A 26,234-nucleotide genomic window follows, 5' to 3' on the forward strand; every position below is an offset into this window, starting at 1 on the left:
GGGTCTCCTTTACTGCAGACAGATACTTTACCAACTGAGCTGTGAGGGAAGCCCCACTGAAATGCCTTTATGCACTCATCCACTGATGGATGCTGAAATTGTTTCTATATGTTGGTTATTGTAAATAATACTGCAGTAAACATTGGAGTGCATGTATCTTTTTGAGTTCTGGTTTTCTTTCTCTTTTTTTGGTAAATATACAGAAGTAAACTGCTGAATCATATATAGTTTTACTTTAAATTTTTGAAAAACCTCCATAATGTTATCTATAGTAGCCAAACCAGTTTGCATTCTCACAAGCAGTGTACAAGTGTTCCCTTTGCTCCATATCCTTGCCAAGACTTGTTATTTCTTGTCTTCTTAACAACAGACATTCTATCACAGGTGAGGCGATATCTCACTATGGTTTCAGTAACCATTTCTTTGACCATTAATGATGTTGATGTCTTCTTTGGAAAACATGTCTATGCAGAATTTTTGAGACTGAGATATGTGAGTTCTGTGGTGTATTTTGGAGCTTATCCTTTTATAGAGTTATGATTTGAAAATGTCTTCTCTCATTCAGTAGATTGCCTTTTCATTTCATTGATTATTTTCATTGCTATGGATGTTTTATTTATTTATTTATTTTTAGCTTGAAGAAGTTCCACTTGTTTATATTTGGTTTTTTTTTTTTTTAGAATTTTGCTATATGAACACTACTGAGTATAAGTGAATAAAAAATCTGAGTAGTTTTAGCTAGATAATTTGCTGCCTCCAACTTAATTAGACTAATTTTATCAGGAAAAAAAAAAAAAAAACGAGACTTCCCATTGGGCAAATGAAAGCATGTATAACACTTTAGTTCTTTGTCTAATTAATGTGTATTCACATACTCCTCTTAAAAGAGAGATATTTAGACACTCACCAAGAAGGAAGTTCCAAATCGAATTAAATAACTGCATTGAAATTGTGGGCCAAATTCTTTAGACTGCTGGGCTTTTCATTCTCCATTGATCCTGATGTGGATTCTCATGAATATCACAAATAAAATCTTTGAAAATAGGTTGCTTATTTCCAACAAATGGGCATACTGTAAAAGAGAAAGAGTTTATAACTGTGATGATAGAGAGAGATGAAGATAAAAACTAATAAAAGGAGAGTATGAAACCAACAGCAATCACTGGTCCATGACACATATCAAATTCTTCTGGTGAGGAATTAGGAAGATTACATACTCCTGTTAGTGGAGGACATTACTTGGTTAGTCAGTCATGTTAACCCTGGTTCATTTCTCTAGGAGTATCTTCATGGTCCATTTTATTTCAGATTTCATAGATTTGCCTCCGGAAAAATCATGTATGGTCATAAACTATGTTGTAAATCGACCTCAAGAAATTTGCCTCTCCCTGGGACTACAGACAATTTGTGCTTGAGGAAGTTATTGATGACCCATACTCTTTTTCGCTTACTCTTCAGCTATCTATATAATGTGATTTTTGTCTTCTTGGTTGCAAGTTGGTTGCCCCATAACCAGTGGTTAGAACTAAATTTCAAGCAGGAAAAAGAAAAGGCTGATGAGTCAAGGAAGACATATCTTTCTGTTTTAACTTTTCATTTATGAAGAGTGGTATTACATAAAGATTATCATCACAAGTGTGTTGATTAGAATTCTGTTCCATGGAGAAGATTGTCTGCACGGAAATACAGACAAGTGAATATTTGTAACTGGACAGATTGCTCTCCTAAACAAAAATAGGACTCTATGAATAAGAAGAGGAGAGTGAATGATATCCAATAAGCATCTACTAAAGGTAGCTATTCTTGGCAAAATATTGGATGAAGCACATACTCACATTAGTTCTTCTAGCCTGAGAGAGAGAGAGAGAAACTAAAGTAAAATTTAAAAGCATACCCCTATTAACCAGAATTCATAATGACAATCAGTAATCGATAATGTGTAGAGCACTCACGGTGACAAGTCCAGATATAAACCATCCAGTGGGCTCAAAAGCAAGCTGTTTAAGGCTAGTGAAGGAGCAGAGTTGTCCTAACAGGATGATAATTCAAATCTGTAGTGTCCATGAATATAAATCCTGAATTCAGCAATTTTTAAAAACAAATTCCATACACTGAACTGTAATGAGAGAAACTGGTGAGAAACATATATGGGATTGTAGACATTAGGAACTGACCACAAAACTACTCTCAAGAAAAACAGGCAAAGGAAAAGATGTAATCATGAATGATAAGAATTCATACAGAAATGGGAGATTAAAAAAATATTCCACTATAAAATTTAAACAGGAAGGAAGATTCTATTCAAAATGATCACAATAAGGAAGAGGCTAAACTCAGTCTGAGCTTTGGAACGGTTTTAAAAGCTAAGATGAGAGAATCATTGTATACCTGTGCTTGCTAATTCACTTTATTCAAAGAGAAAGCAAATTTTCTCATATCCTCATGAAAAGAGGTAAGTTTACAACTTGAAGCAAGGTACAGCAATGAAGTAAGACTCCTACACTCTTGCACATACTGGGAGAGAGAAGCACTAACTTTCTTGATTGCATTTCAAATGAATGGTCCTCGGGTCCTTGAGAAAATAATCCTGGGTTTTCCAGCAACATTTTTTTATTTTATTTTTTATTGAATGAGAGTTTCTTTCAATTATATAGTGCTTTACAGTTTTCAAAATTTTCACATACATGATTTCATATAATTCCATAATAACTTTTTTCTCTTACTCCTATATTGCTTTTCTCCTTCCCTCTTTATACTTGCAATAGGTTTTGAAAAAAAAAAATCTTTATATTTCAGAAGGGCCAAGAAACAATTTAGAATTACAAAGTTTCAAAGACAGATGCATTTAGAAAAAGGGAGACAAGGAACCTAGAGTCAGGAGTAAGACTGTCTAAACTTTAGTCTAGCAGAAGGGAACACCACGATCATTTTAATCAGAGGTACACAGAAAGTTGTGAGCTGGGCTTCAGTGGCTCAGATGGTAAAGAATCTGCTTCCAGCATGGGAGACCCAGGCTCAATCCCTGGGTCAGAAAGATCCCCTGGAGAAAGGAATGGCTACCAACTCTAGCACTCTTGCAGAGAAAATTCCATGGACAGAAGAGCCTGATGTAAGCTAGTCCATGGGTTCACAAAGAATCAGACACAACTGAAGGACTAACACATGGAAAGTAGAGCACAATTATAAGCACTAAATGGATTCCAGAAATAGAAGAATCACTGTCCAAACAAGAACCCATATCCATATAAAGATTAGAAAAGACATAAAAATAAGCACATTTGAAATGCATATGGAAATTTGCAAGAGGAAAATACGCATGGGACAAATAGCACAGGTATAAATGAAGACATATAACTTTGACATATTGAAAATGAAAACATACCTACCATTCTTTAGCCAAAAGAATAGATTGGGCATTACTGAGAAAAACAGTTTAAATCAAAAAATAGCTCTAAGTAAATATCCCAGAATTTCTTAGGCATTAATAAAAAGATGTCATAAGTGGGAAAATATTCAGAAACATCAATAGTTAATAATAAAGTGCTAGTCTTTACAAGGAAATGGCAGCCCATCCACTATTCCTTCCTGGAGAATCCCATGGATGGAGGAGCCTAGTGGGCTACCGTCTAAGGGGTCGCACAGAGTCGAACAGGACTGAAGCGACTTAGCAGCAGCAGCAACAGCAGTCTTTATAAAACAGTAGTATACAAAGGCAGAGAAGACAATGACAACCCACTCCAGTACTCTTGCCTGGAAAAATCCCATGGACAGAGGAACCTGGTAGGCTGGGGTCGCTAAGAGTTGAACGCGACTGAGCGACTTCACTTTCACTTTTCACTCTCATGCATTGGAGAAGGAAACGGTAACCCACTCCAGTATTCTTGCTTGGAGAATCCCGGGGACAGGGTAACCTGGTGGGCTGCCATCTATGGGGTCGCGGAGTCAGACACGACTGAAGCGACTTAGCAGCAGCAGCAGTATACAAAGGTGAGAAAGCTTCTGTTGGAGGGGGAGGAAGCTGCAGTTATCATCCTAAAAAGAGGAAAGAAATGAGTCTATAGATTGAAAATCCAACTGATGAAATTTGTAGCAAGAAAAAAATGTCACATCCAAAGATGGGGCACACGACAAAATATCACAGCTAAAGAAAATCTTCTAAAGCTATTACAAGAAAGCTAAATAACTTGCAATGAGATGACAGTTACAATTAGATCAGTAGCATTCTCCTGTAGAAACAACACACAACATAGGACAATGGAATAAGACAATCTAAGTGTAAAAGAAATGTTCAGCTAAAATAGTGTTTAATAATCTGGCATACACTTACTGTTGCTTTTACAAACTCTGTTATCTATTTTTCCAAGTTTATTGACCTGTAATTCACATATAACCTTGTGTAAAGTTAAGGTGTATGGCATGATGGCTTTATACATGTATATACTATAGAATCATTCATTACCACAATAAGCTTAAATAACAGTTCCATCATTTTACATATTTATCATTTTGTGGGTATATGTGGAGAGGACATTTAAATTCAACTTTTATTTTCAACTTTAAAATATACAGCACAATATTGTTAACTATAGTCATTATGCTATATGTTAGAGCCCCAAAATGTATTTATCTTATAACTGGAAGTTTGTACCCTCTAACCAGTAGCTTTCCCATTTTTCTCACCCATCCTCAGCTCCTAAAAACCACCATTTTACTCTATACTTGTATGAGTTCAGCTTTTTTAGATTTTACATATAAATGAGAACATACACTCCTTGTCTTTCTGTATCTGACTTATTTCCCTTAGCATAAATGCCCCTAAGGTCTACCTGTGTTGCCACAAAGGCAAGGTTTCCTTCTTTCTCATAGATGAATAATATTCCATTGTATATATACCACTCTTTATCCATTTACCTGTAGATGAACACTAAGATGGTTTCTATTTCTTGGCTATTGTGAATAACCCTGCAATGAACAAGGGAGTACAAATACCTCTTTGAGATCTGGATTTCATTTCTTTATGATATATACCTAGAAATGGGATTGCTATATCATAGGATATTTCAATTTTTAATTTTTTGCAGAACTTCTGTAGTATTTTTCATAATGACTGTGTGTATTTAGTTGCTAAGTCCTGTCAGACTCTTGTAACCTCAAGGACTGTAGCCCACCAGGATTTCCCAGGCAAGAATACTGGAGTGGGTTGCCATTTTCTTCTCTAGGGGATCTTCCCAACTCAGGGACGAAACCCATGTCTCCTGCATTGTCAGGAGGGTTCTTTACCACTGAGCCACCTGGGAAACTCTACATAATGACTGTACCAATGTACATTCCCATCGTTTTTGTAACAGGGTTCCCTTTTCTACACACCCTCATCAATACTTGTTATCCTTGTCTTTTATATAATGGCCATCCTAACAGAAGGACTTCCTGGGTGGCTCAGACGGTAAAGCATCTGTCTACAATGCAGGAGACCCGGGTTCGATCCCTGGTTCGGGAAGATCCACTGGAGAAGGAAATGGCAATCCACTCCAGTACTATTTCATTAGTAAAATTATTCTCATATCACTTTGGGGCTTCCCTGGTGGCTCAGAGGTTAAAACATCTGCCTGCAATGCAGGAGACCCAGGTTCAATCCCTGGGTTGGGAAGATCTCCTGGAGAAGGAAATGGCAACCCACTCTAGTATTCTTGCCTGGAGAATCTCATGGACAGAGAAGCTTGGTGGGCTACAGTCCATGGGGTCACAAAGAGTTGGACACGACTGAACGACTTCACTTACTTACTTACTTACTTATCCTAACAGAGATTAGGTGATGCCTCATTATGGTTTTGAATCACAATTCCTTGATAATTAGAGATGTTGGCCATCGTATGCTTGGCTAGCCATGTGTGTGTGTGCATGTGTGTGTGTGTGTGTGTGTGTTTGAGAAATGGCTATGCAAGTCTTTTGCCCATTTTTAATGATTTTTGTTTGCTATTCATTTGGAGTCATCCTTTCTATATTTGGGGTATTGTAACACCATATCAGATAAATGATTTACAATTATTTTCTCCTTTTCCATAGGTTCCCTTTTCACTTTGCTGATTTTTGTTTTTTCTGTGCAGCAAATGTTTTGTCTCATGTGCTCCTACTTTTTAGTTTTGCTTTTGTCACCTCTGTTTTGATGTCATATCCAAAAGTATCCTTGTAAAATCGATATCAGGGAGATTATAGCTAATCTTTTCTTCTAAGAGTTTTACTTTTTAGGGTCTTATACTTATGTCTTTAATCCATCTTTTGTTAATCTTTGTGTAAGTAAAAGATAAGGATTCATGTTTTTGTTTTTGTTTTTGTTTTTTGCATATGGATATTTAATTTTCCCAACACCATTTGTTGAAGAAACTTTCCTGTCTCCATTGCATGGTCTTGGCATTCTTGACCATATATGCATAGGTTCAGTTCTGGGCTCTCTTTTATGTTCCATTGGTGTATGCATCTGTTTTAATGCCAGTACCATTCTGTTTTGACCATTTTGTAATATAGCTTTGTAACATAGTTTTAAATCAGGAAGTGTGATGACTCCAGTATTCTCAGAACTGCTTTGCCTATTAGATGCTATTTGTGATTTTATACAAATTTTACAATAATTTCTTCTCTTTCTGTGAAAAACGCTGTTGGAATTTTGATGGAGATTGCAGTAAATCTATAAATGGCTTTTAATGATCCTATTCTTCCAGGGACATTGGAAAGTCTCTTAACTCCAAGTGATGGGCATTGAATCACTGATAACAGTATCAAAGCCATCCTCCCCTTTTCAAATGATTGTAGTGTGAACAAGATATATTCTAGACACAAGTCTGGGATGTTGTAGAGACATTTTATTAACATAGTCTAAATTCCTGTTCAGTTCTTATGTAAGAACATGGTCCTTGAAGCTTCTACAGTTATTTACTTATTTTTTAATATATAGAGAAAGAATGCACAACACTGAACTCAGCTTCATGGAACTGTGGATGGCATGGCAGGAAGAAGGAACAGTGCTAAGTTCTTGCTTATATTACTAACTTACTGAATTAAACACTCCTAGAAGTATCTTTTTCATATGCTTCTTATAATTTGAGAAAATTAATGTTCTAGACGTTAAAGTCATCTTCAGTGGGTTTTCTGTCATATATTACCTAAAGTGTGCATGCATGCTAAGTTATTTCAGTTGTGTCTGACTCTTTGTGACCCCATGGACTGCAGGAGCCCAGCAGGCTCCTCTGTCCATGGAATTTTCCAGGCAATAATACTGGTGTGGATTGCCGTTTCCTTTCCAGAGGATCTTCCTGACCCAGGGATCAAACACAAATCTCTTAAGTATCCTACATTGGCAGGTGCATTCTTTACCACTAGTGCCACTTGGGAAGCCATACTACCTAAAGAGCTCCAGGTGATACAAAGGGGTAGAATCAGAATTCAAGTTCTCTAGAGCACACCCCAAGAAGATTACTAAAGTTCCTACTTCAAAAAGAAAAAGATAAAAAGGATGAAAGCATTTATCAACAGCAGCTAAAGCACATGAAATTAGAATATCTGTAATAAGGTACACAATCATTACAACCCTAAATATTTGGATGACTGGATTTGGATAACTTTAACTTTTCATCTCTGACAATGCTTTGTTTTTATTTTCTTAATGCATTTTAAAAGGTCAAGACCTCATAATTTTTAGGAATAGAAAGCATCAATTAACTTATTATTAAGTTGCACTGTAAAAGTTAATGTTGGGAAATATTTAAAATTATAATGGCACACTCAGGTGGTATCAATTCCTGCATATATCTTGACCTCAATATTTACCCAGTCCTGGATCATCTTTCATCAGTAGTTATGACTTTATCTTATACTTTGGCAGCTTTTTAAAAACTTGTCTGACTTTTCCAAACTTTTCATTATGATGCCATTTCACGACTTTTATTTTTTGAAAAAAAAAAAAAAAAACAAGGAAACACAGAATACCAATATTTATTCAGCAAATTATCCCAGCTACCCAATTATCCCCATAACATTTTGAAAACAACCCTGTATTTTTCAAAATATGCTTATAATAGATGCTGCCAATACTCCCTCAAAAGTAATAAGTAGTGCTTCCCAATTCTTTCATGGCTTCTTTAATAGCCTTATGTTTAGTTCTGTTTTCAAATGTGTCTTTCAAAATACCATTTCTAGCAAGCTTGATATAAACTAGCTTTTATTTAATTAACCTTTCTTCAGTAAGAATTTTCATTAAAACTTCTTGTTTTATATGTTCTGAATTCTCTTCATAAAAAATGAAAAAGCTTTCTAGAAGTTGTTTTTGTTTTTTTTTTTAATATAGAGTGCTCAATTTTAGCCTATGTAGAAGTTAAAAATTTGGATGATGTCATTTATTGTCAAGGTCACACCAAAAGTATATTATAAAGCAGAAGCTAGGCCTCTCTGGTGAGAACTACTCAAGTTTGATACAGGAAAGGACATAAGAACGGCTCTTCTCTGGGCCCATCACCAATTGAAAACAACATGTTCCTGTCCACAGATAAGCCCACACAGACTATGCAAATGTAGATGGTGGCGGGGGTGGGGGGGCACCATAATCAGATGCAGTAGGTGGAAACAAATATGCTTGAAAAGTGTGAATTTATTTAAAACGACAGACAGCTCAAGAAGCTACACTTTTTAGAAAAGTGCATATTTTAAAAAAATCACTTCAAGACAAACCAATTACCATATGCTGTGAGGTTTGAAATCATACTGAAATGAAAATGTGTTAAAAACTGTCAATTACTTTTTTTTTTTTCTTTCCACTGGTGATGTTTTTGAGCATTTCCTTTTGGATTCTATCAGTTAAGTGTTGGCTTTTTTTTGTGTGTGTGTGAACTAAAATAACAATGGTAGTCAAATGACATAGGCTATTATATATAAGGGCTTCTCTTGTGGCTCAATTGGTGAAGAATCCACCTGCAGTGCAGGAGACCTGAATTCGATCCCTGGGTTGTGAAGATTCTCCTGGAGAAGGAAAAAGCTACCCACTCCAGTATTCTCGCCTGGAGAATTCCATGGATTATATAGTCCATGGGGTTGCAAAGAGTCAGACACGACTGATGATATAGTAATATGGAATAGAGAAATCAATCATCGTGCTCACATAACACACACACACACAACAATCTAGGTTCTAGTCCTGACAATGAATACTTTCAAAGTGGAGAATCATTTTAAAATTGCAATCCTATTAACTGATTTGGCTATAATGTGAGATGATGTGTTAGGTTTTCCTTGCTGCTATAACAAATTGCCATACACGTAATGGTTTAAAGCAACACAAATTAAGTGTATCAAAATTCTGTAAGTCAGAAGTCCAAAGTGGATCTTACTGGGCTAAAATTAAGCAGTCAGGAGGGCTGTGTTTAATCTGGAGGGCCATAGGAAAAATGTCTTTATGTTGCCTTCTTCCATTAATTAAGGAACATTTTCAGTGTCCTTTATGCTCTATAAGGTACCCATTTTCATAGGTTCTAGTAATAATAACCTGGACACTATTCTGTCACAAATGATCTTTGTGACACAACATCAAATGCTCAGAATTCCCACCTTTTCAATCCTACAATTATCTTCTTTGTGCAGCTAAAATATTTCATCATTCCTTGAATTCTAGATTTCACATTTATAGAAAAAATATATAAAATTATTCAAATATTTTTTACACAAATCATGATGTCATAACTTAGTAAATAAAATCCATTTGGGAATATTTAGAAATTGTAAAGCTATACACAGAAGTTAAACATTAAAATAAAAATTTTTATAGAAAGACTATGAGATCCTTAAAAATATTGCTAATGAAATAAGCTCTCCCTAGCTTTAAAATATTATTTATATAGGAAAGAGTTATATAATAACAATGGTGAGAAATTCAGTTTTTCATACATATATATTGATTTTATGTTTTATTTTGCTCTTTCTGAGAAATTTATATTTTTCATACAAAACTTTAAAATTATAAAGAAAATTGCAGCATCTACCTAAAGGCAATCACTCCTAATATTTCTTTGGAATTCTTTCAGGTTCATGTAGTTTTGTTTTATTTTTATACTTACTTTTTCATTAACATTAATCCAATTGTTGTTTATATGTTTAGTTTTTAACTTGATTATTTTTTACACATTTTATAGGGAATACTTTTCATCATTTTATGCACTTAAAATTTGTTAAATCGTGTTTAATCATCTTATAATTATTAATAATTTAGATTTTTATTTTTATTTATATATACATAATGAACATAATCGTGTACTTCTTTCATAAGAACATTTTTTTAATGTAAAATTTTAAAGCATTGTTTAAAAGTGGCTTTCTACCAGAGGTAATTAGATTTTGTTGATAGAGGAACATGAGCCTATATTTTAATTCACCTGAATCTGAATTTTAATTTAATTCATTAATATCTATTTTACCTGAACCTGAACAAAAGCCTATATTTTAATTCAGCTGAATTTATATTACAGATAAGTTGAAAAGAAATAACATAAGAAAATCCATGTTAATAAAGATGATTAATGTTCTATTAAAAAATGTTTTAGATATTTTTAAAACCTCATTTTGTTTAAATATATTTGAAATATTTGATCAAATATCTAAAGAAATATGAAGAACAGAAGATATATCCAAAAAGAAAATAGAAATTAAATTTACCGATGTCTTCTTTTTAAAATATTGAGCAATAAGTCTCATTAATTTGGTATAGTAACATACTCTATGGTCTAGACTCTGATTTAAATAAAAATTAAAGAAAAAAAACTATTCTATTGGTTAGCTTCTTGTCTCTGCTGTATATTTAAAGAATAGTAATAAAGTATCAAATAAATGTCAATTAATCATATTTTGTAAGTTATTATACCAAAATACTTTTAAAAGTACATGTATTACAGAAAGGAGAATGAGCAGTAGCAAGACATATTGTTTTGATTGTGGGGGGAAAAGCAGTTAAAAAACAACTCTTCTGATTTTTAAGGAAAAATCCATCAATATTTGATTTCCAAGTAAGAATAATTTCTACTGAAGAAAAAGGAAGATATTGTATTGAATCGCAGTTGTATTAGTAAGCCAGACTTACATAATTCTGTTTTACTATTTGCTGGGATAAAGCTCTGGTTTTCTTAACTCCAAACCATAAAATCATGCAGTAACTTGGAGATAATTTCACTCACAACACAATTCAGGTAAAGCAATAAAGGAAACAAAACAATGGAGGGAAAACATTTCAGCCTTTACATTGATACTGACATTTTTCAATACCAGTATTTTTACTCTCAGACACAAATGGGCATATGGAGTTATAGAGCATTTGGCAAAAATTGGACTTTAGTGTCATTTATTTGAATGTCTATAAATCTCTAGCATATATGTTTAATTAATGTTATACTTTTTTACAAAAAAAGATTAAATTTAATTTTTGGATTGATAATTCCTGCTGAAATGCTTAAATTAAGATAGCACAAAAATAAACACACACACACACATACACAAATCACCAAAGCATCAGCATGAGCCCAGTCACTCATATCAGAAAATATGACATCAAAATTAAGATAAAGTTAAAAACACACGTGCTTTTCTTAGGAACACAACTGGCCATTCAGACAACCATCCATAAACTCACAGTGATGCAACATGATCCTTCCTCAAAAGCAGATTTATTTGAACCAAGACTGTAAAATTTCCTCGAGGACAGTTTAAAAGTTTAGCTAGAAAAATTGCTATAAAACAAACAGAATTACATGGAGTCTTCTGGATATTTAAATTGAGAATAAAAATTTAGAGATCTCTATCAACATTATAAATACCTTAGTGTTTTTAATTTTAACATTAAAGAAAGTCCTACTTTTCTGTGTCTGACTTGTACAAATTTTGTTGTTGTTCAGTCACTCAGTTGTGTCCTACTCTTTGCGACCTAATGGACTCAGCACGCCAGGCTTCCCTGTCTTTCATCTTCTCCTGAAGCTTGCTCAAACTCATGCCCATTGAATCAGTGATACCATCCAACCATCTCTTCCTCTGTAGTCCCCTTCTCCTGTCTTCAATGTTTCCCAGCATCAGGGTCTTTTCTAATGAGTCAGCTCTTCACATCATGTGGCCAAAGTATTGGAGCTTCAGCTTCAGCATCAGTCCTTCCAATGAATATTCAGGGTTGATTTCCTTTAGAATTGACTGGTTTGATCTCCTTGCTCTCCAAGGGACTCTCAAGAATCCTTTCCAGCACCACAGTTTGAAAGTATCAGTTCTTCAGTGCTCAACCTTCTTTATGGCCCAACTCTCACATCGATACATGACTACTGGAAAAACCATAGCTTTGACTAGATGACCCTTTGTCTGGCCTCATTTATAGAGATAAATGATAGGATATTCAGGGCAGTATAAATTATAAAGATATGCTTACTGAATTAGTCAGAAACTGGTTGTTGAAAGGATGAATATTTAATACAAAACTTGAGTCAATCAATGGAAATAAGACTGAAGTTGAAAAGAAGAAAATATACATTAAAAAAAAAACTCTTTTAACAATCTAATATATCTTGCAGTTAGGAAATTAAAAGATGCTTACTCCTTGGAAGGAAAGTTATGACCAACCTAGACAGCATATTGAAAAGCAGAGACATTACTTTGCCAACAAAGGTCCTTCTAGTCAAAGCTATGGTTTTTCCAGTAGTTATATATGGATGTGAGAGTTGGAGAATAAAAAAAGCTGAGCACTGAAGAATGGATGCTTTTGAACTGTAGTGTTGGAGAAGACTCTTGAGAGTCTCTTGGACTCCAAGGAGATCCAACCAGTCCATCCTAAAGGAGATCAGTCCTGGGTGTTCATTGGAAAGACTGATGCTGAAGCTGAAACTCCAATACTTTGGCCACCTCATGAGAAGAGTTGACTCATTGGAAAAGACCCTGATGCTGGGAGGCACTGGGGGCAGGAGGAGAAGGGGACGACAGAGGATGAGATGGCTGGATGGCATCACCCACTCGATGGACATGAGTTTGGGTAAACTCCGGCAGTTGGTGATGGACAGGGAGGCCTGGCGTGCTGGGATTCATGGAGTCACAGAGTCAGACACGACTGAGCAACTGAACTGAATATATCTTGAAACATTAGACAGATCCTCATTAATATTAGCATTGAATCAAAAGTCATAGAGTGATTAAAATTAATAATAAGAGCATAAAACTGACATAAAGAAAAGTAATAAGGTACATAGACTATGTTCTGTTTTTATTACAGGATGATGTTAGTGCTGTCACACCAGTGTTATTGTATTCTAAAGATCTGCTGAAAAGTTATGGGTAATGTTTTTGTTCACAGGTATTATTTTTTACTCACATTGTCCATCAAAACATGTATTTTGTAATATGACAATAATTATTTTAAAATATTTATCTTTGTATAGTACTTTGTATTAGTAAATCTTCCTGGGTTTTTTAAAATTATAAATATATTTTTTTTTCTCAGAATGGTGGATACTTTACATTTCTTAACTTTTCCTTAGTAAAAGTGTTTGCCTGACAGTAAGAAAGGCCAACTGACATTATTCATGTTTAAAACCTGAGTTTTTCCTTTTTTCTTACCCTGAAATTGAGTATCCTATGTGCTACTAGATTTAGTATTGCTCTCTAGATACTCAAAGTGCAGAGCAATTTAATGTACATTTAGTCTAAAAATAATATCAAATGATTTAATAATTGTACTTGGTAGATTCTTCTAAGTTTATTTGTGATACTTTAAAAGCAGCTGTGTAGAATAGACAATACTAAAAAGCATGTGTAGGCCAATATGATAAAATACAGGTCATTAATTAAGTTATGTTTATAACTGACTTCACTTGATTGAATCATAAATAAATTAAATGGTAATTTTTGAGAAAATATCATTAGCCACAAGTTTAAAAGATGGCTCACAATTTTTCAATTCAGGAGAAGTATAATCAGCCAGTTTCTAAATTCTATCTAAGTATAAATTGGACATTTTGAGATGCATAATGAAGATTTCAAGTGATCTGAACAACGCAGAGTAGATTAGTGTTATAGTGAAAACATATCTCAAATCATAGCAATTAAAGCCACTTTTAGAGGTTCTCTTGTGTGTTCCCTTAATCCAGTTCAAGTCCTAAAACTAGATTATTATAGAAAAAATTCATTATACTTTGAAATTTAGAGAAAGGAGATTCATAAAATATGGTTCTGATGAGTTTAATACCATTACATTCATGGAACTCATTCCTATCATTTGCATTTAACATTTTTAATGCCTATCTCTATTGATAATGCTTCCAAGGTGGTGCAGTGGCAAAGAATCTGTCTGCCAATGCAGAGGACACAAGAGACATTGGTTCGATCCCTAGGTCAGGAAGGGAAGATCCCTTGGAGTAGAAAATGGCAGTCCACTCCAGTATCTTGCTTGGAAAACTCTATGGACAGAGGGTCCAGGTGGCCTACATTCCATGGGGGTCACAAAGAATTGTATACATCCTAGTGCACATATACACACACACACAAACACACACACATTATTGATAATGCAGTTATATATGCAATGAAAATCCTTGTTTCATATTTCCCATGAATATATTTGTAAAAGTTAGATATAAACATAATACATAGAACCTCCACTTTGATATTATGTCAGCTAAATGATACACAAAATGTGTTATCTAAAATAATATACTTTAAACCTACTCTAGATTTCTATAATATGTTGGAGAAGATGCTGCTGGTTGAAAACTAATAACTGTTGCAGTCCTTCCTTATGAACAACAAATAACATAAATTGACCTTGGAGGAGGGCATGGCAACCCACTCCAATATTTTTGCCTGGAGAATCCCAGGGCTATGGTCCATAGGGATGCAAAGAGTCAGACATGACTGAGGTGACTTATCATGCACGCAGCATAAATTGATGAAACATATGTGCAAGCAAACATAGAATAATTTGCAATTTTTCCACTTCAATTATGATTTTTTTTTAAATTCTTTGTGCTAATGACTGGTCTACTACTACTACTACTACTACTACTAAGTCGCTTTAGTTATATCTAACTCTGTGCGACCCCATAGACGGCAGCCCACCAGGCTCTGCTGTCCCTGGGATTCTCCAGGCAAGAACACTGGAGTGGGTTGCCATTTCCCTCTCCAATGCATGAAAGTGAAAAGTGAAAGTGAAGTCACTCAGTCGTGTCCAGCTCTTAGTGACCCCATGGACTGCAGCCTACCAGGCTCTTCCGTCCATGGGATTTTCCAGGCAAGAGTATTGGAGTGGGGTGCCATTGCCTAGTTATCATAAAACCTATTCTGGCTAGAGAGAACCCCCAACATGGAAAGGAAAGGAGTAGGAGAAGAAAATAATTCATTGCTAGACCAGTCATTGGAGAAGGCAATGGCACCCCACTCCAGGACTTTTGCCTGGAAAATCCCATGGACAGAGGAGCCTGGTAGGCTGCAGTCCATGGGGTCACTAAGAGCTGGACACGACTGAGCGACTTCACTTTCACTTTTCACTTTCCTGCATTGGAGAAGGAAATGGCAACCCACTCCAGTGTTCTTGCCTGGAGAATCCCAGGGACGGGGGAGCCTGGTGGGCTGCCGTCTATGAGGTTGCATGGAGTCGGACATGACTGAAGCAACTTAGCAGCAGCAGCAGCTATGATAACTATCACATAATCACAGAGTGAAAGGCTTACAAAAAAGGTTACTTTCCCAAGGATAGCAGAGAAGGAGAAATGAAGGCCTACATCCAAGAACAGCAACCACAAACCCTTAGATTACTAACTACTCAGGAAATAACAAAATCTCGAACTCTTGACTGTTCTTTAAAGATTCAGTAAATTTTTCTTATCTTAGTGGTCAGGTAAAGTTGTGAGAGCTGGACTGTAAAGGAGGAAGAGCAGCAAAGAATTGATGTCTTTGAACTGTTGTGCTGGAGAAGACTCCTGAGCATCCCTTGGACAGCAAGGAGATCAAACTAGTCAATCTTAAAGGAAATCAACCCTGAATACTAATTGGAAGGACTCATGCTGAAGCTGAAACTCCAGTATTTTGGTCATCTGATGTGAACAGCTGACTCATTGGAAAAGTCCCTGATGCTGGGAAAGATTGAGGGCAGAATGAGAAGAGTGTATCAGATACTGAGATGGCTGGATGGCATCACTGATGCCGTGGACATAAACTTAGGCAAACTTCAGGAGATGGTGAGGGACAGGGAGGTCTGGTGTGCTACAGTCTGTGGGGTTGCAAAGATCAGACGTGACTGAGCAACTGAACAATGAAATTTTCTTAGGATTTGAGCTAATGTTAGTCAGTTTCTGTTACTGCAAAAAAAAAAAAAATTCCTTTCTCATACAGCTTTTGTTTGTCTTTATTTTTTATTTCTCTTGTAACATAATCTGCTTAATTTTGAGTTGCAAAAAAAGTAATGCCCTTTTTTATTTTCCTCAGTCATTCTTAATATACATGTTTTATTAAAAGTAGAGAGAAGTGATTTAGAAAGGAAATCAAATAGTATTTATGTTAAATATTTTATTATATGCCTTTTTTTTTCGTTCCAAGGCACAAACATACACACACGTATGTTATTCAGTTGCTTAGTTGTGTCAGACTCCATGCAACCTCATGCACAGCAGCACACCAGGCTTCCCTGTTCTTCACTAGGTCCTGGAGCTTGCTCAGACTTCATTGAGTCAGTGATGCCACCCAACCATCTCACCCTCTTTCAACCCCTTCTCCTTCTACCCTCAATCTTTCCCAGCATCGGTGTCTTTTCCAATGAGTCGGCCCTTCACATCAGGTGACCAAGGTACTGAAGCTTCAGCTTCAGCATCAGTCCTTCCAATGAATATTCAGGACTGATTTCCTTGACTGGCTTGATCTCCTTACTGTCCAAGGGACTCTCAAGAGTCTTTTTCAATACCACCGTTTGAAAGCATCAATTCTTCGTCATTCAGCCTTTTTTATGGTTCAATTCTCACATCCTTATATGAATACTAGAAAGACCATAGTTTGACTATATGGACCTTTGTTGGCAAAGTGATCTCTCGGCTTTTCAATATGCTGTCTAGGTTTGTCAGTTTTTCTTCCAAGGAGCAAACATCTTTTAATTTCATGGCTTCATTCACAATCTGCAGTGATTTTGGAGCCCAAGCAAATAAAGTCTGTCATTGTTTCCATTTTTCCCCCACCTTTTGCCATGAAGTGATGGAATTGAATGTCGTGATCTTAGTTTTATGAATGTTGAGTTTAAGGAAACTAAGATCATGGCATCCAATATATACTTTTTTTCCAGAAATAAGTGTTTTTCACTGATGGCCATATGCATATGATGACTATGTGTACTACATGTAGTTTTCTTACTAATTTTTAAAATAATTTTATGTTTTAAAGCTGCTTGGGTTCACAACAAAATAGAGCACATGGTACAGAGTTTTTCCATATAATCTCTCCCCTCACACATGCATAACCCCTTCAAACAATGACATCCCACACCACAGTGGTAAATTTATAAACGGATGATTACACTACAGGATTGACACATATACATTGATTTAATCTAATGTATTTTATAATCTATTAATTTTGAAAAATGTATAATGAGATGTATATGTCATTATAGTATCGATCAGACTGCTGCTGCTGCTACTGCTACTGCTGCTGCTGCTGCAAAGTCGCTTCAGTCATGTCCAACTCTGTGGGACCCCAGAGACAGCAGGCAACTAGGCTCCTCTGTCCCTGCAATTCTCCAGACAAGAATACTGGAGTGGGTTGCCATTTCCTTCTCCAATGCATGAAAGTGAAAAGTGAAAATGAAGTCGCTCAGTTGTGCCTGACTCTTAGTGATCCCATGGACTGTAGCCTACCAGGCTCCTCCTTCCATGGGATTTTCTAGGCAAGAGTACTGGAGTGGGTTGCCATTGCCTTCTCCAATTGATCAGACTAGTTTGTCCTAAAAATCCTCTGTACTATGCCTATTCATCCCTTCTTCCCATCCCTGGAACTACTGAGTTTTTGTTTTGTTTCTGTTTGTTGGTTTTATTCCTTGGAGTTTTTCATTTCCCAGAATGTCATATATAATAGTTGGAATCGTTCAGTATGCAGCCTTTTCAGATTGCCTTCTTTCACTCAGTACTATACATTTAAGCTTCTCCTGTGTCCTCTCATGACTTGATAACTTGTTTCTTTTTAAAGCTGAACAACATACCACAGTTTATTTACTCATTCACTCACTGAAGGGCACCTTGATTGCTTTCAAGTTTTGGCAATTATGAACAAAGTTGTTACAAACATTCTTGTACAGATTTTTGTGTGGATATAAATTTTCAGTTCATTTGGGTAATTACTAGGGTGTGTGATTGCTGGGTCATGTCCTAAGAGTAAGCTGAATTTTGCAATTTTCCAGGTTGCCTTTCATAGTGTCTGTATCATTTTGCATTCACTAGTAATGAATAAATATTCCTGTTGCTCCACATCCTTGTCAGAATCTGGTGTTGTCAGTTGTGGATTCTGTACATTGTAAAAAGTGTTGTGATCTCTCATTGTTGTAATTGACAATCCTCTAATTATATATGATATGGGATATCTGATATACTTATTTCTATCTGCATATCTTCTCTGGTGATTTGTCAGGTCTTTTGCTCATTTTGAATTAGTTGGTTAACTTATTACTGTTAAATTTTAAGAGTTCTTTATATATTTTAGATAGCCATCCTTATCAGATATATCTTTTGTAAATATTTTTCTCCAAGCCTGTTGGTTTTCTTCTCATTCTCTTGACACTGTCTTTTGAACAATAGAACTTTCTTTTTACTTCAGTAAAGTCCAGGTTATCAGTTATGTTTTTCATGGCTATGCCTTTGGTGTGTCTAAAAAGTTAGCAATAAACACAAGATTGTCTAGGTTTTACCCTAAGTCATCTTCTATAAAGTTATAGTTTTGCGCTTTATAACAATTCATTTTGAATTAATTATTGTGGAGGATGTAATGTCTGTGTCTATCTTTTTTTTTTTTTTTTTGGAAGTAAGTTGTTTTCTTTTCCCGTTTTTTTTTTTTTTTGTATGTAGATGTTCAGTCTAGCACCATTTAGTAAAAATGTTCTTTCTTCTCTCTTGTCTTTACTTCTTTGCCAAAAATTTAGTTGGTTATAATTATATGGGTCTGTTTCTGGACTGTATTAATCTAATTTTTTATTAATTTCTATTATTTGTCTAGTACTTCCAAAATCGTGAGAGTTTTTGTTTCTTATTTTCATTTTATAAATTATAATATCACAATATAATTTGTAGGAAACATTTATTGCATCTGCTGCTAAGTCACTTCAGTCATGTCTGACTCCGTGCAACCCCATAGACATCAGCCCACCAGGCTCCCCTGTCCCTGGGATTCTCCAGGTAAGAACACTGGAGTGGGTTGCCATTTCCTTCTCCAATGCAGGAAAGTGAAAAGTGAAAGTGAAATCACTCAGTCGTGTCTGACTCTTGGCTACCCCATGGACTGCAGCCTACCAGGTTCCTCCATCCATGGGATTTTCCCAGCAAGAGTACTGGAGTGGGGTGCCATTGCCTTCTCCGAGTAAAATAAAACTTTATAGCATAAATTCCACCCATTCATTTTTATAGTTTTGTTATTTAAATATATACAAAAGTCATAGTTCTTTTACTTTTTTCTATTGCTAAACAATATGTACCAACACAATACCATTAATATCATATTTTATTGGCAAGAATAACCTACAATTAATGTATTAGTTATATTTAACTTTATTTCAAATTTATCATTTTGAATAGACTTCTAAAAAATAAAATGTATAAAGAACTTTGTACAGAATTGTCCATATGCTCTTTTTTCCTAAAAAACAAATAAACCCCCCAATATTATGTGTTAACAATAAAAATGATGTATTTTTATTAAAACAAAAAAAAGAGTTGAGGCAGATGGAATGACATTGTAAAAAAAAAACTGCTTAAGAAATGAATTTGCAGACTAATCACACTTTTTAAATTTACCTTCAAATTTTTAACTCATTGGTATATTCAGGTTTTATAAAACATAAATAAGAAAAATACATGTGTGACTTAAGTGCTTTTGCATCAGAAAATTGTAACACCTCTCTAGTAAAGGATGGCCAAATGAGTTTTTTTAAATGATGATGATGATTAATCATAATTTTATTGTTAGCTGAAATGGATTCACCAAAATTAGCTTAACCATTGACAATAAGTTTATAATGCTTTCTAAAGCTCAAGTTCTTGTTGAACAAAATGTGTTTCATTGTATCTACCACATAGGTTTGGCATAAGTAATTAATTATATAAAGTATAATGAATTGAAACATCTTTATTCTTGTACTTTTTTTCTGTTGACGGTCTTCACTATATGCTTCACTTCATCAGTTAAGATATGACTCAATGTTCTGCTATCAGTTAGAGTTATATCTATCTACTTGGATAGCTAGCTAGTTTGCTTGCTAGATTTGTGTTTATTACATGGATTTGATCTTGTAATTGCTAGAGTTAGCTAAGCATTTTGGTTAAGCAGCCTCTGGAAGTTTCTTTTATTTGTATTGGTTTTTCAGTCAAGGCCTAAGGAAAAGTGGGGAAGGGAAAATTGATGTAAGATAAGGAAGAACAAGAACCAACTGAAATCCACAGCACAAAACTATATTGGTTTTGTAGCCTCTGATCTTGACGGTGTAAGTATCCTGTGGTCAATAGGCCCTTCCTAACAGAACTAAATATGTTCACTTAGCATATATGTAGAAAGTTTCAAGGAAGAACCAGAGGAAAGCAAATACTTGCGGGTTCAGACCCTGTCTCTTGCTAGTGATATAAGCTGTTATATCTTCACTAAGATGTGAATGCTTAAAAGTTCTACTTCACCTTTGTTCTCCAGACCAAAACAAAAAATCTCTCTTGTGGCCCATCCTAATGAGAAACACACTAGAAAGTGAATTATCTCAGAAATGTAGCCCAACATAACCAGGTTGACACATGAAAGCATATGAGTGCCAACTTGACACTTACACATATCTCCTTAAAACATACTTCATTTCCAAATAGAGAAAATAATCATGCTTCACCTAACATCATCCAACTATCCCAATTAACTGGAAACACAGTGACTCTTTCCCTAGAAAAATCTGCTAGTCTTATCTTTAGCTTTCAATGATGTTCATTGTGTCTCTAGCTGATTTACCCTCTCTTTTGATATAATGCAGTTTAAATAATGAGATATAAAGCTAATTACAATTAATACATCTTAGAGCTTCCTTAGTTGTCCAGTGGTTAAGAATCTGCCTTGTAATGCAGGGGACTTTGTTTTGAGACCCAGCCGGGGAACTAAGATCCCACATGTTTAGTAGCAACTAAGCCCCTGTGCCACCACCAGAGAGTCAATTTGCAACAACTACTGAGTCTGTTTGTTCCAGAGCCTGTGTGCCACAACTAGAGAGTTACCAGGCCACAGTGAAAGATCTCACATACAACAATGAGGACCTCACAACTAAGATCTGAGACAGTCAAAATAAATAAATAAAACAATTAACACATCTCACGTTAGATGAAAAGGAGATGAGAAAGGAGAAGAAAACAAATGTTTAATGAGCATATGTACAAAAATGACAAAAATGTTCATATCAAAATAAGGATGAACTACTCTTAACTAGCACATTAATTTATATAGCTGGTGACATGAATATATTTCATATATATATATATATGTATTTTAAAATATATTAAGGTGTTTTTTAAAGTTATTTCCATAATGTATTTTACAGCTTTATTGAATATACTTAATAAATAAAAATGCACATATTTGATGTATACATTTTGATGTTTTTTGAACATAAATATACACCCATGATATTAACACAGTGAAGGCAGTAAATATACATAAACATTCCAAATTTTCCTTTTGAACTCATATTAAAATTGTTGAAAAACTTTTAACCAGAATGAGACATATGTTCAGTTGTTTTAAATTTCTGGTATCACAGTGTATTTCTGTTTTTAGTACTTTATTTCAGCTCTGAATAATTTTCTAAAAAAATATTGATTTGTGACCAAATAAGCAATTACTGAAAATAGATTCTTCAACTAAATAGGAATTTATCACAATATGATACCTTATTATAAGCTTGCAGTATTTTTCTTAAAGTATCTATTTTTCGTCAAAATCAATGAAAATAAATATGTATTCATGATGTATTTACTTTACTGTAAATCAAATTGCAATATAACTATTCAAATGATGCCAGCATTCTTATATTGCATTAAGAAAATGAAATCATCTAAAATAATTAATACTATGACAATAATTATCTAAATTATAAAAACCAAGTAACAATTATAAAAGGTGAAGATGACAACTGAATATTACCATATTGTTTACATCAAACCTAGGGGAAAAATATTTTTTATTTCCCCATGTCAATCACACATAATCTATGAGGGGACTCAGGTTTGATTCACACTCCACGCTCACTTTGGAAAAATTTTTGTGGAGAGAAGAAGTAAAGGACTCAGGTCTGAGTCCTGTGCATTTGTAAGGCCAAGATGACAGTACTAAGTGGGGAAAATTTCTCAAAAATACATTGGTGTGTATGAGCTGCTGATCAAACACAAAAATATATGCACACCAAATGTGCATCTAAAGTAAAGAGGTTTTCAAAATTTTATATTTTCTGTTGGATGGAAAAGCTCTATACAGTCAGCAAAAACAAGACTGGGGGCTGACTGGCTCAGATCATGAACTCCTTATTGCAAAATTCAGACTTAAATTGAAGAAAGTAGGGAAAACCCACTATTCCATTCAGGTATGACCTAAATCAAATCTTACAGTTATACAGTAGAAGTGATAAATTGATTCAAGGGATTAGATCTGAAAGACAGAATGCCTGAAGAACTATGGATGAAGATGCGTGACACTGTATAGGAGGCAGTGATCAAGAGCATCCCCCAAAACACAGAAATTCAAAAAGGCAAAATGGTTGTTTAAGGAGGCCTTACAAATAGCTATGAGAAGAAGAGAAGTGAAAGGCAAAGGAGAAAAGGAAAGTATACCCATTTGAATGCAGAGTTCCAAAAAATAGCGAGGAGAGATTAAAAAAAAAAAAAAAAGCCTTCTCCAGTGATCAATGCAAATGAATAAAGGAAAACAATAGAATGGGAAAGACTAGTGATCTCTTCAAGAAAATTAGAGATACCAGGGGAAATTTTCATCCAAGGATTTGCATAATAAAGGACAGAAATGGTATGGGCCTAACAGAGGCAGAAGATATTAAGAGGTGGCAAGAATACACAGAAGAACTATACAAAAAAGATCTTCATGACCCAGATAATCACTATAGTGTGATCACTCACCTAGAGCCAGACATCCCGGAATGTGAAGTCAAGTGGGCCTTAGGAAGCATCACTATAAATAAAGCTAGTGGAGGTGATGGAATTACAGTTGAGCTATCTCAAATCCTAACAGATGATGCTGTGAAAGTGCTGCACTCAATAGGTCAGCAAATTTGGAAAACTCAGCAGTGGCCAGAGGACTGGAAAAGAGTCAGTTTTCATTCCAATTCCAAAGAAAGGCAATGCCAAAGAATGCTCAAACTACAGCACAATAGCACTTGTCTGAAACGCTAGCAAATTAATGCTCAAAATTTTCCAAGCCAGGCTTCAGGAGTATGTGAACCATGAACTTCCAGATGTTCAAGCTAGATTTAGAAAAGGTAGAGGAACCAGAGTTCAAATTGCCAACATCTGTTTGATCATCAAAAAAGCATGAGAGTTCCAGAAACACATCTATTTCTACTTTATTGACTATGCCAAAGCCTTTGACCGTGTGGATCACAAAAAACTGTGCAAAATTCTTGAAGAGATGAAAGTACCATTACACCTTACCTGCCTCTTGAGAAACCTGTGTGCAGGTCAGGAAGCAACAGTTAGAACTGGACATGGAACAACAGACTGGTTCCATATCAGGAAAGGAGTATGTCAAGGCTGTATAATGTCACCCTGCTTATTTAACTTATATGCAGAGTACATCATTCAAAATGCTGGGCTGGAAGAAGCACAAGCTGGATTCAAGATTGCTGGGAGAAATATCAATATCCTCAGATATGCAGATGACACCACTTTTAAGGCAGAAAGTGAAGAACTAAAGAGCTTCTTGATGAAAGTGAAAGAGGAGAGTGATAAAGTTGACTTAAAACTCAACATTCAGAAAACTAAAATCATGGCATCTGATCCCATCACTTCATGGCAAATAAATGGGGAAAGAATGGAATCAGCGAGACTTTTTTTGGGGGGTGGGGGGGGCGCCAAATCACTGCAGTTAGTGACTGCAGGCATGAAATTAAAAGATGCTTGCTCCTTGGAAGAAAAGTTATGACCAACCTAGACAGCATATTAAAAGTAGAGGCATTACTTTGCCGACAAAGGTCCATCTAGTCAAAGCTACAGTTTTTCCAGTAGTCGTGTATGGATGTGAGAATTGGACTATAAAAAAAAACTGAGTGCTGAAGAGTTGATGCTTTTGAACTGTGGTGTGAAGACTCTTTAGAGTCCCTTGGACTGCAAGGAGATCCAACCAGTTCATCCTATAAGAAATCAGTCCTGAGTATTCATTGGAAGGATTGATTCTGAAGCCAAATCTCCAATACTTTGGCCACCTGATGTGAAGAACTGACTCAATTAAAAAGACCCTGATGCTGGGGCAGGTAGAGGGTGAGATTTGTGGATGACGTCACTGACTCAACGGACATGAGTTTGGGTAAACTCCAGGAGCTGGTGATAGATAAGGAGCCCTGGCATGTGCAGTCCATGGGATCTCAAAGATTCAGACACAATTGAGGGACTGAACTAAACTGAACTAATGTTCTGGTTCATATTATTATTTCCCATAAAATATCTCTAATGTTATGAATTCCCTTTTCATATAACTGAAAAACATTAAAAGAATAAAATCAATAGGTGTACAATGATATAAATCATCCAGAATACATTGAAAGAATATATTTCTAGCAGTATTATTTTCTTGTAAATTGTTCTAAACCAAACAATTCCTTTTCTGCCCATTTTTATATGTATGCACTAGTATGCTATAAGAAACAAGAGTACTTTTGAAAAAGATTTTATTTCGTTTTTGTATTATGACAAAAACCCAAGAAAACTCACACATTGCCCTCTCATGAAATTTGCTTCACAGGCAATATTTTAAGGTTTGCAACTTTTTTTTTTTTAACATGCTTTACAGCGATCATTTAATTTGAATACGTGTATCTAATAACAGAAGACAGTATAAAGCAGATTGTATTTTTCACTTTTGGCTACATATATGTATGAATATCTTACTTCTTCCTAAAATGAATTCAGTCCTTTGCCAATATAGTTAAAATTCTGTAGTATATTACTGCTTCATGGCAATGAAGTTCATTTCAAGATTAACTACTGTGTTTAAAACACTCAGAAAAAGTCATGAAAAATTTAATATAGCCTTAAATTTTGAACATATTTTTATAAATGTACATGGTTAAGAGAACATTGCACTTAAAAACTTGTAACACATTTCTAACTATTTTAAGGATATCAGAATGTACTTATATTGTGTGTTTTATTTTTTTTTTAAACATCAGCTGATAAGATTAGGAGTATAGTCTAACCTAAGTTCAGCTGCTGTTTTAAAGGTCTTCAAAAAGTTACCACTAATTACTTTGAAACATTGTTATAAACCTCTCTGCCACCTCTTACATGTCTCCCTATGGAGACACTGTAAGTAATGATCAGTAAGAGTAGTTTAAAAAGTGGTATCAACAATAGTGTGTAAGCCACTATAGTCATATTTGCACAGTAAAGGCACTGAAATAAGCCAGATGGTCTCCTTTCCCATCTTGCAGTTTAAACTGAGTGCATACTTTTCCTTTAAATATAACCTTCATTGTTCAGGGCAAGTTTTAAACAAAAGACATTGTGTACAAATCACATATAAATTTTCATGTCAGTGAGTGAAAAAAAAAAAACTCAGTATTAAAAAAAATCATAGTATTTAGATAACAAATATGGCTAGGTATTGTGTCTTTCTCAAAATTATAGATTATTTTTTAAAGTGATTGATATTGAAGTTGTGTATACCTTCTTTCATTAGCTATATCAAGAACTACTTTTGTGCAGTGTCTTTATGATTTACTTCTGAGAAATACATAGCCTCTTGGAGCCACA

The 26,234-nt window shown here is 34.9% G+C and overlaps 1 non-coding gene across 1 annotated transcript; it reads left to right on the forward strand.

Annotated features, from left to right (window-relative positions):
* The first annotated feature begins 5,425 nt into the window (after nucleotides 1-5,425).
* TRNAC-ACA (transfer RNA cysteine (anticodon ACA)) lies at nucleotides 5,426-5,497 on the forward strand. The gene has a single exon. It is a non-coding gene; the product is annotated as a tRNA-Cys (tRNA).
* The last annotated feature ends 20,737 nt before the right edge of the window (nucleotides 5,498-26,234 follow it).

This window comes from Ovis aries, chromosome 16 (genome assembly GCF_016772045.2).
Source record: "Ovis aries strain OAR_USU_Benz2616 breed Rambouillet chromosome 16, ARS-UI_Ramb_v3.0, whole genome shotgun sequence".
Classification (NCBI taxonomy): Eukaryota; Metazoa; Chordata; class Mammalia; order Artiodactyla; family Bovidae; genus Ovis; species Ovis aries.